Source organism: Crocuta crocuta, unplaced genomic scaffold (assembly GCF_008692635.1).
Source record: "Crocuta crocuta isolate KB4526 unplaced genomic scaffold, BGI_CrCroc_1.0 scaffold179, whole genome shotgun sequence".
Classification (NCBI taxonomy): domain Eukaryota; kingdom Metazoa; phylum Chordata; class Mammalia; order Carnivora; family Hyaenidae; genus Crocuta; species Crocuta crocuta.
This window is the reverse complement of record NW_027551568.1, coordinates 11785336-11798154: the sequence shown is the minus strand read 5'-3', so window position 1 is coordinate 11798154 and position 12819 is coordinate 11785336. Positions and strand designations below refer to the sequence as shown.

The window sequence follows — 12819 nt, the reverse complement described above, 5'->3', positions numbered from 1 at the left end:
CTTTAGCATTTGTTACATCATGCAGGAATCAGTGGGTTCTGAATTTTTATTTTAAAACATTTTAATTTGCTGGGGTCGCTGATTCAATGGCATGTGTTTATTAATTGAGAGGAAGGCTCTCTTCAAACCTGATTTGGAATTAAATAGCCTCGTATATTCTGGGAAAGAGGGGGTTGTGTGTGGTGATATCCTCTTTGAAATTGGCTGACCCAGAAACTCAACCTAATGAGATTTGGACAGCAGGCTGCCCGGAGCGGAATTACTGTGACATGCTGTGTTTAATGCCGCCATGTCTACTGTGCTGCAAAGTGACTGGATGTGCTGGGTGTCTTGTTGCAAGAAATTGCATGTCTTTAAAGCGTCAGCCCAGGTATAACTCATGCAGTAGGAATAAAGCTAAGTAGAAATGAAGATCTACTCTGAAATTCGAGTTAATTTCAGAAATGAGTGCCTCTTAAGTATTGCGTTACAATAACAGGAACAGACCGGTCTTCTTAAAGACCAATCAGTTTGCTGGTAAAGCCAGATGTTCTACTGTGAACATATGTGTCAAATCTGTCCGCGTCTCAGTGTCAGGACAGTGCTCCCCTAGCTGATGCTGCACATTACTCGGACCATTGCAGTGGCTTCCCTACTTTCACAGACAATGGGGACAGAGGTACACAGTAGCCTCCCATCTACTGTAATAGTTCAGCCAACTGGTCACCCTGCTCTTCCTGGAACACACCTCACAGCATCCTGCCTTAGACTTTTAGCATCTGACTATTCCCTTTGTGTGGACCATTCTTCTGTGTGGCTTATTACTCACATCACTCCGGTCTTTGCTCAGTCTCATCCCCTTGAAGAGGTTGTTTCTGGCCATACTAATGTAGGACCCCTCTTCCCATTCCCTTATCTTGCTTTATTTTTCTTCATAACACATATCTTGGTATTATAGTAAATATTTGTCTATCTTGCTTATTAGACTCTAAGCATCTTCAGGGAGGAGATGTTATTTTGTTCACCTCTTCAACACTGTACCCCCAGAGCCAGGAATGGTGCGTAGGATGTAAATCTTGCTTGCTTGTGTGCGTAAGTGGATGCTTTCTCACATAGGCCACTTGTTCACTGTGCTGCGGCCTAGACATTTCCTAGAGGCTCAAAGATACTTCGTGACTCCGGTGCCCTTGCACCTGCTGTACCTCCCACCTGAGTGCCCTGCACCCTCTTAGTAGAGGCTGGTTCCTTCGTATCTTCGCGATCTCTGCCCATGCTTCCTCCTCAGTTATGGTAGTCTCCCCTGACACAACACCGCAAGCCACCTCCTTGCTTATTCTCCTCCGACTCTACACCCCCAGCTTCACTCTGAGAGCCCCTCACCTTCACTTTGTAAGCACCCACAGCCCTGCGTTATAGATACCCCCTTGCCCATCCCTCCCACTTGATTCTTTTCCCACACAATTCCAAATCTGGACGCACCATTTTTTAAAAAATTTTTTTAAATGTTTTATTTATTTCTGAGAGAGAGACAGTGTGAGCAGGGGAGGGTCAGAGAGAAAGGGAGACACAGTCTGAAACAGGTTCAGGTTCTGAGCTAGCTGTCAGCACACAGCCCGACTCGGGGCTCGAACCCACGAACCGTGAAATCATGACCTGAGCCAAAGTCAGACGCTTACCCAACTGAGCCACCCAGGTGCCCCATGGACGCACCATTTTCTCAGGCTGCAATTGGAGTCGCTAACTGTGCCTACTGGACTCACTTTAAATATATATTCGAGCACGTTCCCTTTTCCTACTTACCTACTTTCTTTCCTCTTCTCCAATTCCTACCCTATACTCTCCTTTGCCAGCCAGTGACCTCAGACTCCATGGAGAAAACGGATGGAATCACATAGAAACCAGTTCCTCCCTCCCTGCTTTTATTTCCGGGTTTTCACTCAGGACTATCCAGGCACTTAGTATTTTTTGTCCCAAGGAGAATTATTATTGATGGAAAGATCATTTTCAAAGTTTTAGAAAGAATTATCAATTTACCAGAAGATCCTGTAATTGTTTATGACACTACCCATAATATATTGGTCATTTTTAAGAATGAATTAATTGCAACGGATATAACATGTTGGTTCTTTAATATATACTTCTGCCCATGAGATGGACTTTATTTCTATGTGTTTGTTTCCTTTATAGGGAGTTTGTGTGTGAAATGCCTTTCACCTGCGTAGGTAGCAGAGTCTGTCTTTTCAGTACTGGTTCCATGACAGCAGAAACTTTTTGCCTAATCTGCCTACTGGGAATTGCCATTAGACCACTTGGATTTAGAGAATTTGTCATGTGGGGAACATTATACGGTCAGAAATAATCATCCAATGTCTTACTTCCGTTGTACAGATGAGAACACTAAGACCCAGACATAGGAAGCTTGCTTGTTTAAGACGGTACAGCCAAATGAGAGCTGAAGGCTCAGCAAGCAGGAAGGGGAATAGGGGATGCTGTTGCCCAGAGGGTGGGGAGGCTGTGCTGCCTTTGTTGTTCAAAATAGGTTTCTGGCTCTTGGGGCATAGCCTGGAGCTTTTGTTGAATGAATGTGCTTCTGTTGACTAAGTAAGTGAATTGCTTAATCATTCGCATTGTCATTCATTGCTAACACAACAGACACACCTGTATTTATTTCCATCTAGCAAGTTCAATATATTCAGACAGCATACACAGAAACAGAAATAAAACAAGTATTCATTTTCCCACCCAGATATAACCTCTGTTTACATTTTGGTCTATTGTTTTCAGACTTTTTTTTCTTAGGCAAAGATTTTGTTGTTATTGTTTTCATATAGCTAAAATCACTTTCTACACCCATATAGGATGGAAGCATGAAATTATGACCTAGAAGAAACACAGAAAGGGGTGTCTGGGTGGCTCAGTTGGTTAAGGGTCTGACTCTTGATTTTTGGCTCAGGTCATAGTCTCGTGGCTTGTGAGTTCAAGCCCTACATTGGACTTTGTGCTGATGGCATGGAAGAACCTGCNTGCTTATGCTTTCTCTCTCTCTCTAAATAAATAAATAAATAAACGTTAAAAAAAGAATAAAAATAGAAAGGTATTTAGATCATCTGGTTTCAAACCATTTATCCATTGGTCTCTTGGGTATGCAGATTACCCAACCTGACTGTGCTTGAGGGTTTAATAGTTCTTTTATTGAGATAAATGAGACCTTTAAAAAATGGGTTGCACATTTAAAAACTTAGAGCTCCAGGGAGGTCGTATTTTGTCTGATGTTTAATGTACCATTGTAAGGACTGGGGTTTTTAAAGTGCAGCAATAATGGTGGTTTGGAATTGTGTTTTAGTTAGTTTGTAGCAAGTCTTTGATTTCCCAACCCCACCCTCTTTGGGACTTAATCAAAAGGAACTTCTTTAATTTTTTTTTGTTTTTTTTTTTAGTTTTTATTTTAGAGCAAGAGCGCTAGCAGGGGGGAGGGGCAGAGGGAAAGAGAAAATCTTAAGCAGGCTCCACGCTCAGCATGGAGACCCACATAGATCCCACGACCCTGTGATCACGATCTTAACCAAAATCAAGAGTCAGACGCTCAACCTCCTGAGCCTCTCAGTTGCTCCAAGAAGGAACTTCCTAAAACAAGACATAACTTCTTAGAAATACTACCCTGACTGTATCTGTAGATTCTTTTTTCAAGGAAAATATTCTTCCCAGAAGAATGTTAGCTTCCTGGATCTCACTTAGGTGTCTCATTTCGGGCATATAAGTTTTACCGAACACTTGTCACAGGTGCATAGCACTGGGTTAGGGGTCACAGGATTTATGTGGGAGAGAAAACCTTCCTGCTTTAAGGAAAGAATGGTTTGTAATTTATAGAGAATAAATGGTCCAGGGAACATATAAGCATGTAGGTCATTAAATGTCACCAGTGAGTGATGAGTTGTAGTATTTAGTGACGAGGAAAGTCGGCGGAGGACCTCAAGGTTTGACTTTTGAAGGGTAGAAAGAGGGCCTTGATAGGTGGAGAAATAGCATCAGCTTGACTCAGGGGGTCATGAAAAAGGCCTGTTTTGGTTTGGGGACCAGGGAAGAAATCTGGCTGGATTAGAGGTGACTTTGTTTGCAGGGAGATATAATTATATCACCTGCCTATTGATTGCTTAATATGTGCTCGGCATCCAGTTCAAGGCTTTTCATGTATCGGTTTTTAACAATGAGAAAATTAAGGGCCAAGAATGTTAAGTAGATTGTGCAGTGTTAAGTGTCAGATCTTGAATTTGAACTTAGGATCACTTGATTTGGGTGACCATTTAGTTTGTCATTTAAACCAGGGTATTTAAAGAATAAAAAGGGAACCCTGGTTGTGACTAGGTCAAGGCAATAAGTGTGAACCAAGATTGTCTGGGCAAACCAAGAAATACATTTGACCTCCCTGTCTCCAAAGCCTGTGCTTACTTTGATTTTAATTGGAAGGATAGGATGACATTATGGATAACTCTGAAGATAATTAATGGAGGCCGCATAAAGGAGGTTAAAGACTGATTCATCTGACAGCGCTGTGTAGAATGGAATAGAGAGAAGAGAGATAGAGCCCCAAGGAGTAATTAGTCAGCAGCTTCACTAAAAGTGGGTTAGGTGTGTGATGAAGATCTGGGATACCAGAGTGCGAATGGAATAAGATTTCCTATAAATTGTTTATAATGAAAAATTTCAAACCTACCCGAGACTGGAGAGAAGGATTCAATGAATCCCCATACCAGTTGCCCAGATGAAAAATTGTCTGATTTTGTCATGTTTGCTTCATCTAATCCTTTTTCCTTTCCATTTTTCTTTGCTGAAAGATTTAAAGCAAACGTGGACATAATATCATTTCACTTCGCATCTCAACGTGCATTTCTAAATAATATAGGCATTTCTTACTATCCACAGTGTCATTACCAAGCTACAAACATGAATAAGAATTTTTAATGTTTTACTATTAATTGTCATTGAGTTGAATATCCACATTCTTCCCATTAGCTTTTTACTGATTCCTTTCTTCCCTTGAATCAGAATCCCGACAAGAAATAAAACATTGCAACTCTCTGAAACCATCAAAAAGCTCTGAGCTTAGTAAGCAGGCAAATAGGTTAACTGGCTCACTGACTACTGGAAACAGAGTTTAGGAAAGGGAAAGTGATCATAGAGAATGATAGGATGAGATATAGGCATGTTTCTCCTTCCAGATTTTTATTTTGAATAATTTCAACCCTTTGGAACTGTTAAAAGTATCATACAAACAAGCACCTGTAATGACTTTACCTAAATTCATCAATTGTTAATATTTTGCCACACCACTAAATACTCCAGAAGAAAAAGTTATTCTCCTGGGGGGCCCGGAGGGGGGGGTTCAGCTGATTAAGTATCTGACTCTGGACTTCAACTCAGCTCATGATCTTATGAGCCTTGCATCAGGCTCAGTGCTGACAGTGTAGAGACTGCTTGGGATTCTCTCTCTCTGCCCCTCCCTTGCTCAAGTGCTCTCTCTCTCTCTCTCTCTCTCTCTCTCTCCCTCCCTCTCAATAAATAAATGAATAAACATTTTAAAAAAATTAAAAAGAAGAAGTTTATGTAACAAGGATTCGAACAAACAGACATATGTTGTGCTTGTCTTGGGGTTTGGCGAGTTGTCCCAGGACTCTGCCATGAGGAGGAACTGACTAGAAGAGTGTTCACATGCGGGGCTCGCTAAGCCAGGGTCAGAGGTTGGGTCTTCTCTGTGTCCCCTCTCCCTGAAATTCCTTCCTTCCACTTAATATATCTCTACTTCTCTTTTAAGACACAGCTCAAATATCGTCTGCTCAAGTAAATCTTGGCTTAGTCCCTGCAGCCCCCACTACCTAGCCTGCCGACTTTGAACCTCAGAGGACCACATCATAGCTCCCCCACTTCATTGTATTACTTCTGTATCTTCCCAGCAGACTGTGAGCCCATTACAGGGTGGATTGCATCTTTTTAATCTCTGTGTCCAGGACAGGGTCTGGGACACGTACATGCCTGTTAAGTGTCTTTTTGAGTATAGTGCAACCATGTCAATATGAGAAAACTGAGGTCCCAAGGCAAGTAAGGGACTTGTCCATTGTGGAGCCTGTGTGAGATTCTCTGTCTCCCCCTTTCTCTGCCTTTCCTCCACTCACGCTGTCTCTCTCAAAATAAATAAGTAAACCTATATTAAAAAACAAAAAAGAAAAGAAAAGCCCAGAGGTCTGTCTTTTCATAAACTACCCCTAGAGCCACCACCTCTTCCCCCACCGTGGCCTCCATCACCTCCATCACCACCACGATTTGGGGTCATTTATTTTGTGCCAGATACCATTACCAAGTGCTTTACACATATCATTTACATTGCTTAGAATAGTCATGCAAGGTAGGTATGATTACCCCATTTCATAGATGAGGACATGGAAGCATAGAGAACTGAAGCCAGTATTCCCAGTTAGTCTGTGTGCTCACAGGCAGAAAGGCCAGCCCTGGACTCCGAAGCTGCCCAGCGTTGTGTAGTGGGGAGTGATCCTGAGTTTGAATTCCTGCCCCACTGAGTGACATAATGCAACCCACACAGTCTTCCTAAGCCCTGGCTTCCCCATTTGGGAATAGGAATGATGTCCCATCCCCTACTACATTTGCTGGAAAGTGAGATGGCCACCTTGAGTCGTTTGATCTTTTTGATAAGCTCACAAGTAGCAATTGCCATCCGTCCATTTTACAGAGGAAGAAGCTGAGACCCAGAGAGTTTTTGTAATTTGGCCCACATTCAAGCCAGCCACAGAGCTTCTAAGTGCTGGAGGTGGACCTGGAAACCAGCTCCGACTGATGCCAAGTCACCACACTTACTGCTCTGCCCCACCACCCAAAGCACTTAGCTCAGTGAGTGATTCATGATCACAACTAATATTCTCCTCTTGTCTTCCTCTCTTTCTTCTAAGGCACACTGAGAAACTTAGAAGATAGGGTAGGGGAATACAATCCACAGGTTGGAGACTTTGACAGATCAGGACAGGTTATTATAATTCCTAAGGAATTGCCACTTGAGCTGATTTATGGTAAAAAAAAAAAAATCAAGATTAATTTAGGAAGAGGAGGGCCCTCTTGTTCAACATGATTATGAATGGTAGTTAGTTGGTTGAAGTTGGTGAATACTGGGAATCCTAAAAATTTTACACACTTTCATGAAGCATTTTATTTTCGAGGTATAAATTTGAATGCCCCCAACGACCTATGTTTAACTTCCTATTGGAAAGTTCTTTACCATCTGAATGATCTCTGGGTGTGAGTCTCTCTTGACAATGGGTCATTTCTTTTTCTTTCTTTCTTTCGCATGCGTGTGTGTGTGTGTGTGTGTGTGTGTGTGTGTGTGTGGTGTGTGTCTTGTAATTTTTTACTGAATGCTGGACACCCTGTGTAGAATGGTAGAAAGCGGGGTGAATTGTCTTTACCCCTGGATGTGAACATGCTTTCTGTCCCATCAGGCTGTTGTGTGGGGGACTGAGTCCTTCTGGCTAGGAGTTGAGCTGGCCTGGGTCAGTTTGTTACTGTCATTACCTCCAATGGGCCACAGGCTTTAAATTCCTCCAGAAGTAGACTGTGCTCATCCTGTGTGTGGTGTGGGGCCTGGGGAGCTGGAGGGTGTCACTCAGTGCTCTCGCTCCACCCTCAGCTTTCAACAGTCACTGCTTATCTATGGCACAGAGGGCCCCACCCATGCTCTCGCCTCTTCTTTCCTGGTGGTGGTGTCCGGCACCATGTGACTCTCTCATGGTGGGTCTGTTGAACTGGTCCAGCCTCAGGCATAAGCAGGCCAAGTGCCACTGAGTTTGGGGAGTGGGGCTTTCTCTGTGTTCCTCTACCTTCTCCCACGACAGCCAAACTCCTACCTAGAATCAGCACTGGTTTTGGGGAGGAGCATATTTTTGCCCTGATCTCAACAGTAGCGTGCCTAAGAGTGGTTTTGTCCCCAAGCACAGAGGGGCTTTGCTTCTGCCCTGTCCCCCAGCAGCAAGAAGCCTTTACCAGTATCCTCTAGGTAGGAGAATTTCCAACCTCTTCCCCACAAGCAGATAGGTTTTGCTTTTACCCCCATTCTAGGAATAATGGAGTTTTGCCTTGGCCATAGGACTGAGAGGGTTCCCTGCCCCTCACTCAGCGGCTCTAAATCTTTTGCTTTGTCGGATAGAAGGCCTAGGTAAGTATGCGGGCTCCATGCCTGTCCCCAGCTGCAGCCCCATCTCCTGTATACCTGTGCGACCAGGGACACTTTCTCCAGTCACCTGCCCTGCCCCAGTCGCTCTCATGAGCATCCCTGGAGGCTTACAAGCAAATGCAAATTCTTCATTATTTCCAAGCCTTCTGAGCCCACAGTGGACATACCAGCCACACTCGGCCTGAAGAGCTTGTCAGCATTTTTAGTGATTTCTTTCCACCAGACCACCAAAGGGAAACAGTTTGTGTGTCTCTTGTCTCTGCTCAGAGGGGCTTGGAGCTCTGTGGAATTCACTGCTTTGCTGGCTCAGCTCTCTGGGGGGCCCATAAAAAGCCATAACAGGGGCACCTGAGTGGTTCAGTCAATTAAGCATCTGACTTCAGCTTAGGTCATAATCTCATGCTTCCTGGGCTCAAGCCCCCTGTCAAGCACTATGCTGATTGTTCAGAGCCTAGAGCCTGCTTTGGACTCTGTGTTTCCCTCTCTCTCTCTCTGCTCTTACCCTTCTCATACAATCTCTCTCTCTCTCATAAATAAACATTAAAATAAAATTTTTTAGAAAGCCATAACATTATCTTTCATCTAACTAGTTCTTCTTGTTGGTAGGAGGGACGCTGCTTTGCAGATCTCCTACATCTTTAAGGTGAGTGGAGTCTCCTGATTAGAATTTCCCTGTCAACACAACTTTATGACTTCCAGTCTGGATTTTCTTCAAGTAACAAGAATTGGCGGTATAAACTCAGTGCTGATTTTTTGCCCCTAGATTTTTGCTGGTTTTCTCTCTGAGCTTTTAGAGTCGCATCCCCTACATTGAACGCAACAGATCTTTTCTAAGACTACTCTTCTTTACTGAGCTTTTAAAAACATTAGACTTAGAATGTATATAAACAGCAACTCTTGCTCTTTACAGCCATGCTTTATCTGTTTACATAATATTCAGTTAAATGATACAATTGCATCAAGGACAACTAGCAGAAAGTGCTTTGGGGACAAAGACAAGACAGCCTTGAGAGCTTACAGCTTCACTGCACAAGCAGAGAGAGTGGACACAAAATCACAAAAAAGTCAGTTCTGGTACATTATTAACAAAACACGAGAAGAGTTATTTTGCCTGGACCAAACACTTATTGGTACAAAATTGGGCTTCTCTAGATCTTGAACATTTAATTAGTTATTTTCCAATGATTATTTATTGGGGAGCATGTAAATTTTTGCAGATTTCAGCCTCATTTCTTTTCCAGTTTTTTGGTGACAAACAGTATGTGCTTGAAAATGCTGTAAAAATGCCCCGGGTCACATATCCTGCACAAGATAACAGTAAAATCTGACTTACATATACAGGAAGTAGAATTTTTAACTTGATAGTGTCAAGAACTGTGCTTTTTTTAAAAGTTTATATATTTTGAAAGAGGGAGGAATGGAGGGAGCGGCAGAGAAAGAAGAGAGAGAATCTCAAGCGGGTTCCACGCTGTCAGCGCAGAGCCTGATGTGTGGGTCCTTGTCATGAACCATGAGATCATGACCTGGGCTGCAATCAAGAGTCAGGCACCCAACCTACTGAACCACCCAGGCGCCCTAAGAATTGTTTTTTTTAATGTCATTTTTGAGGGAGAAAGGGGTAGAAGAGTATGTAAATAAAAGTACTTTGTTTAAAAATTAAAGATTCTTTCAAAAATTCCAGGGAGCTCCAAAAACCTTCAGGAAAACAAAAGTCTGCCTCTGCTTTGCCCCTCGTCCCTCTCTGTGCCCGGTGGGGAAGAGCCCACTGCCAACAGCTGAGCCTTCTGTCAAAAGGCAGGACAAAGTGGGGTTTAGCGGACTCACATTCTCACGGGCGTGTATGTGAGATTATGAGGGCCCTGGTGCAGGACAAACGATTTCATGCACATTGCGTTCCTTTCCAAGATTCTCAAGGCAAATTCTCCCCAACAAACAGCAGGGACAAAGGCTGCAAATGGAAGTATGCTTTCCAGGAATGTGTGAGGGAAGGAAACGAGCCGAAGAACTTCAGGAATGGACAGATATTTTGACCGTGTTCCCTGCTCCCCTCCCTGGGTTCACTGGTGGTGGCATCACAGCCGCTAGCCCATCCCAGGAACAGAGACCCCTTCCCGGACCCCTCCCAGCATGGAGGCCAGCGAGTCCTGAGCCCCAGTCCACATGCAGCTTTGCCGAGGGTCCTGGCCCCAGGAGACCCCAGCAGTTTCCCTCCGCCTGTGCAGCCCGAGCTCCTGCCTTCCTTAAAGGAATCCAAGGTGATTTAAGGGCAAGGCTGCCCAGTAACAGGCTGGGCCACATGCTAAGGGTTAAGATGAAACCCCCAGTGCACAATCGGTGTGAGCACATGGCAAGGAGAAAGCTGCAGGGGCCAGAATGGTCCCAGATGTCTTTGCAGGAATAGCTTTCCAGGCAGCACTTTTCCTGAGCTCTTTTCATTGAGCCCGAGTTAGTGGTATCGTTAATTCTAGAAAAAGGCGGCGTGCCTCAGTCCTTCAGGGAGAAGCCGCTCCAGTTACTGAAAGGCGAACCACACAGGGTCTTGTGTTGACAGCTGTAATGAAGGAAAAAACAAAGCAAGGGTGTTCACATTGTATTTTAAACAAAGAAAAAGTCGCTCACCCTCCGGAATACTTGATTATGTGCTCGGAGGCAGGGGGAGTACATTTGATAAGTTTCAATAAACCCCGCGGCTTGGCTTCCAAATTTCTGAAGCCTCAATCCCCATATTAAAAACCAAACCAGAGTCTAGTCATGTTGCCAGAGGACTGGAACCATATAATGAAGCGCTCCGTGCGATTCAAAGGTATGAGATGGTTGCTGCATGAAGTGGTTCTTAAAATGCATATCCCTGGAGCAATGAATTCAGACAGGCTCCTGGCAACCATTCCAGAAGGAAGTGTGCTTAACCTGGGGAACCCGATGAACTCCCAGACCAGAGGCACTTGCACTGTTTGGGTCCCCAGATCATTTATTTGGGCTCAGCCTCACCCATATCAGCCCCAGGAAAACGTGAGCCAAGCTCTGAGCAGAACATGATCATCTCAGAGGACAGCAGACACATAAAAGCAGCCAGGGCTTCTGGAAGATGGGCCTTGCTAAGTGCACTATTTAGGGAAGCAACATTTAACCATGCAAGTGCCAAACAGATTTTGTTCCGCTACTTTTGAGGAAATCTTTTCAAATGGCTTTATTTGCCTGCATTGTATTTTAGGGCACACCAAACATAAGTCAGTGTGGGGCCTGGTTAAGGAAAATCATTCAGGATCAGTGTCCTCTGAGCCTACATGAGATGCTCTGCCCTTGCACTCACTGGGCCCCGATAGCCATCCTTTGGTTGCTTGGGGACGCAGGTTGTCAGAGGTTGCCATTAGTGATGGTGAGTCCACCTGCTCTGTAAGAGGGCTGCTCAAGGGGCGCCTGGGTGGCTCAGTCGGTTAAGCGTCTGACTTCAGCTCAGGTCATGATCTCACGGTTTGTGGGTTCGAGCCCCATGTCAGGCTCTGTGCTGACAGCTGGCTCAGAGCCTGGAGCCTATTTCAGATTCTGTATCTCCATCTCTCTCTGACCCTCCCCTGCCCACGCTGTCTCTCTCTGTCTCAGAAATAAAACATTAAAAAAAAAATTTTTTTTAAATAAGAGGGCTGCTCAGATATGCTCAGCTCCCATACACCTGAGGGGCGTGACCCTTCTATGGCTAACATAGCTGGCTTCATCAGGGTGTGGTTAGTCTTCTGGGTCCACCTGGTTGGGCTCTGGCACCCAGCGATTTAATGAAACCCTAATCTACGTGTTGCCATAAAAGTATTTTATAGGGGCGCCTGGGTGGCTTAGTCGGTTAAGCGTCTGACTTTCGCTTAGGTCATGATCTCGCAGTTCGTGGGTTCGAGCCCTGCATCGGGCTCTGTGCTGACTGCCAGCTCAGAGCCTGGAGCCTGTTTCAGAGTCTGTGTCTCCCTCTCTCTCTGACCCTCCCCTGCTCACGCTGTCTCTCTCTATCCTAGAAATAAATAAAAATATTTTTTAAAAAAGTATTTTATAGTTGTGATTGACATCTACAGTAAGTTGATTTTAAGTAGAGATTACCCTCGATAATGTGGGTGGGGCCCCTCCAATCAGTTGAAAGATCTTATGAGCAGAAATTTAGATTTCCACAAGAGGAAGAAATTCTGCTTCAAGACTGTCATGAACCCCTGTCTGAGTTCCCGGCCTGCTGTAAAGATTTCAAACTCTCTGGCTCCCCTAATTTCTTTAAAAATCCTCCTCTCTCTCCATCTCTATCTCCTCGCTCATTGATGCTGTTTCTTTGGAGAACCCCGACTGACACAGGCAATCATTCACAGTGTTTAGGGATTGCGGGGTGGGGAGTGTGTAGTTGAGGAAGTGCCTACCCCTCCACTCTCCATTTCAGTCACTGAAGAATTAAATCACCCAGGTTCCCCCTATATCTTGAGGCAGAGTCTGTGATCACCAAGGGCTTTCTCTGGAAGACCCACATTATATGTAGGTGGTTTAACTTTGTGAGACAATGACTCCTCCCCGTGCACCCTAAGTGTACGGTTTGGAGATGTGGTGGTTGGCATGAGTCTACCTTGAAGAAGAGAGGAGGCTTT

The 12819-nt window shown here is 44.5% G+C and overlaps 1 protein-coding gene across 1 annotated transcript in view; it reads left to right on the top strand.

The window, feature by feature from the left end:
• The window catches only part of PROM1 (prominin 1), a 107925-nt gene that overhangs the window by 17514 nt on the left and 77592 nt on the right, over positions 1 to 12819 (top strand). The gene's annotated exons all lie outside the window — the stretch shown is intronic.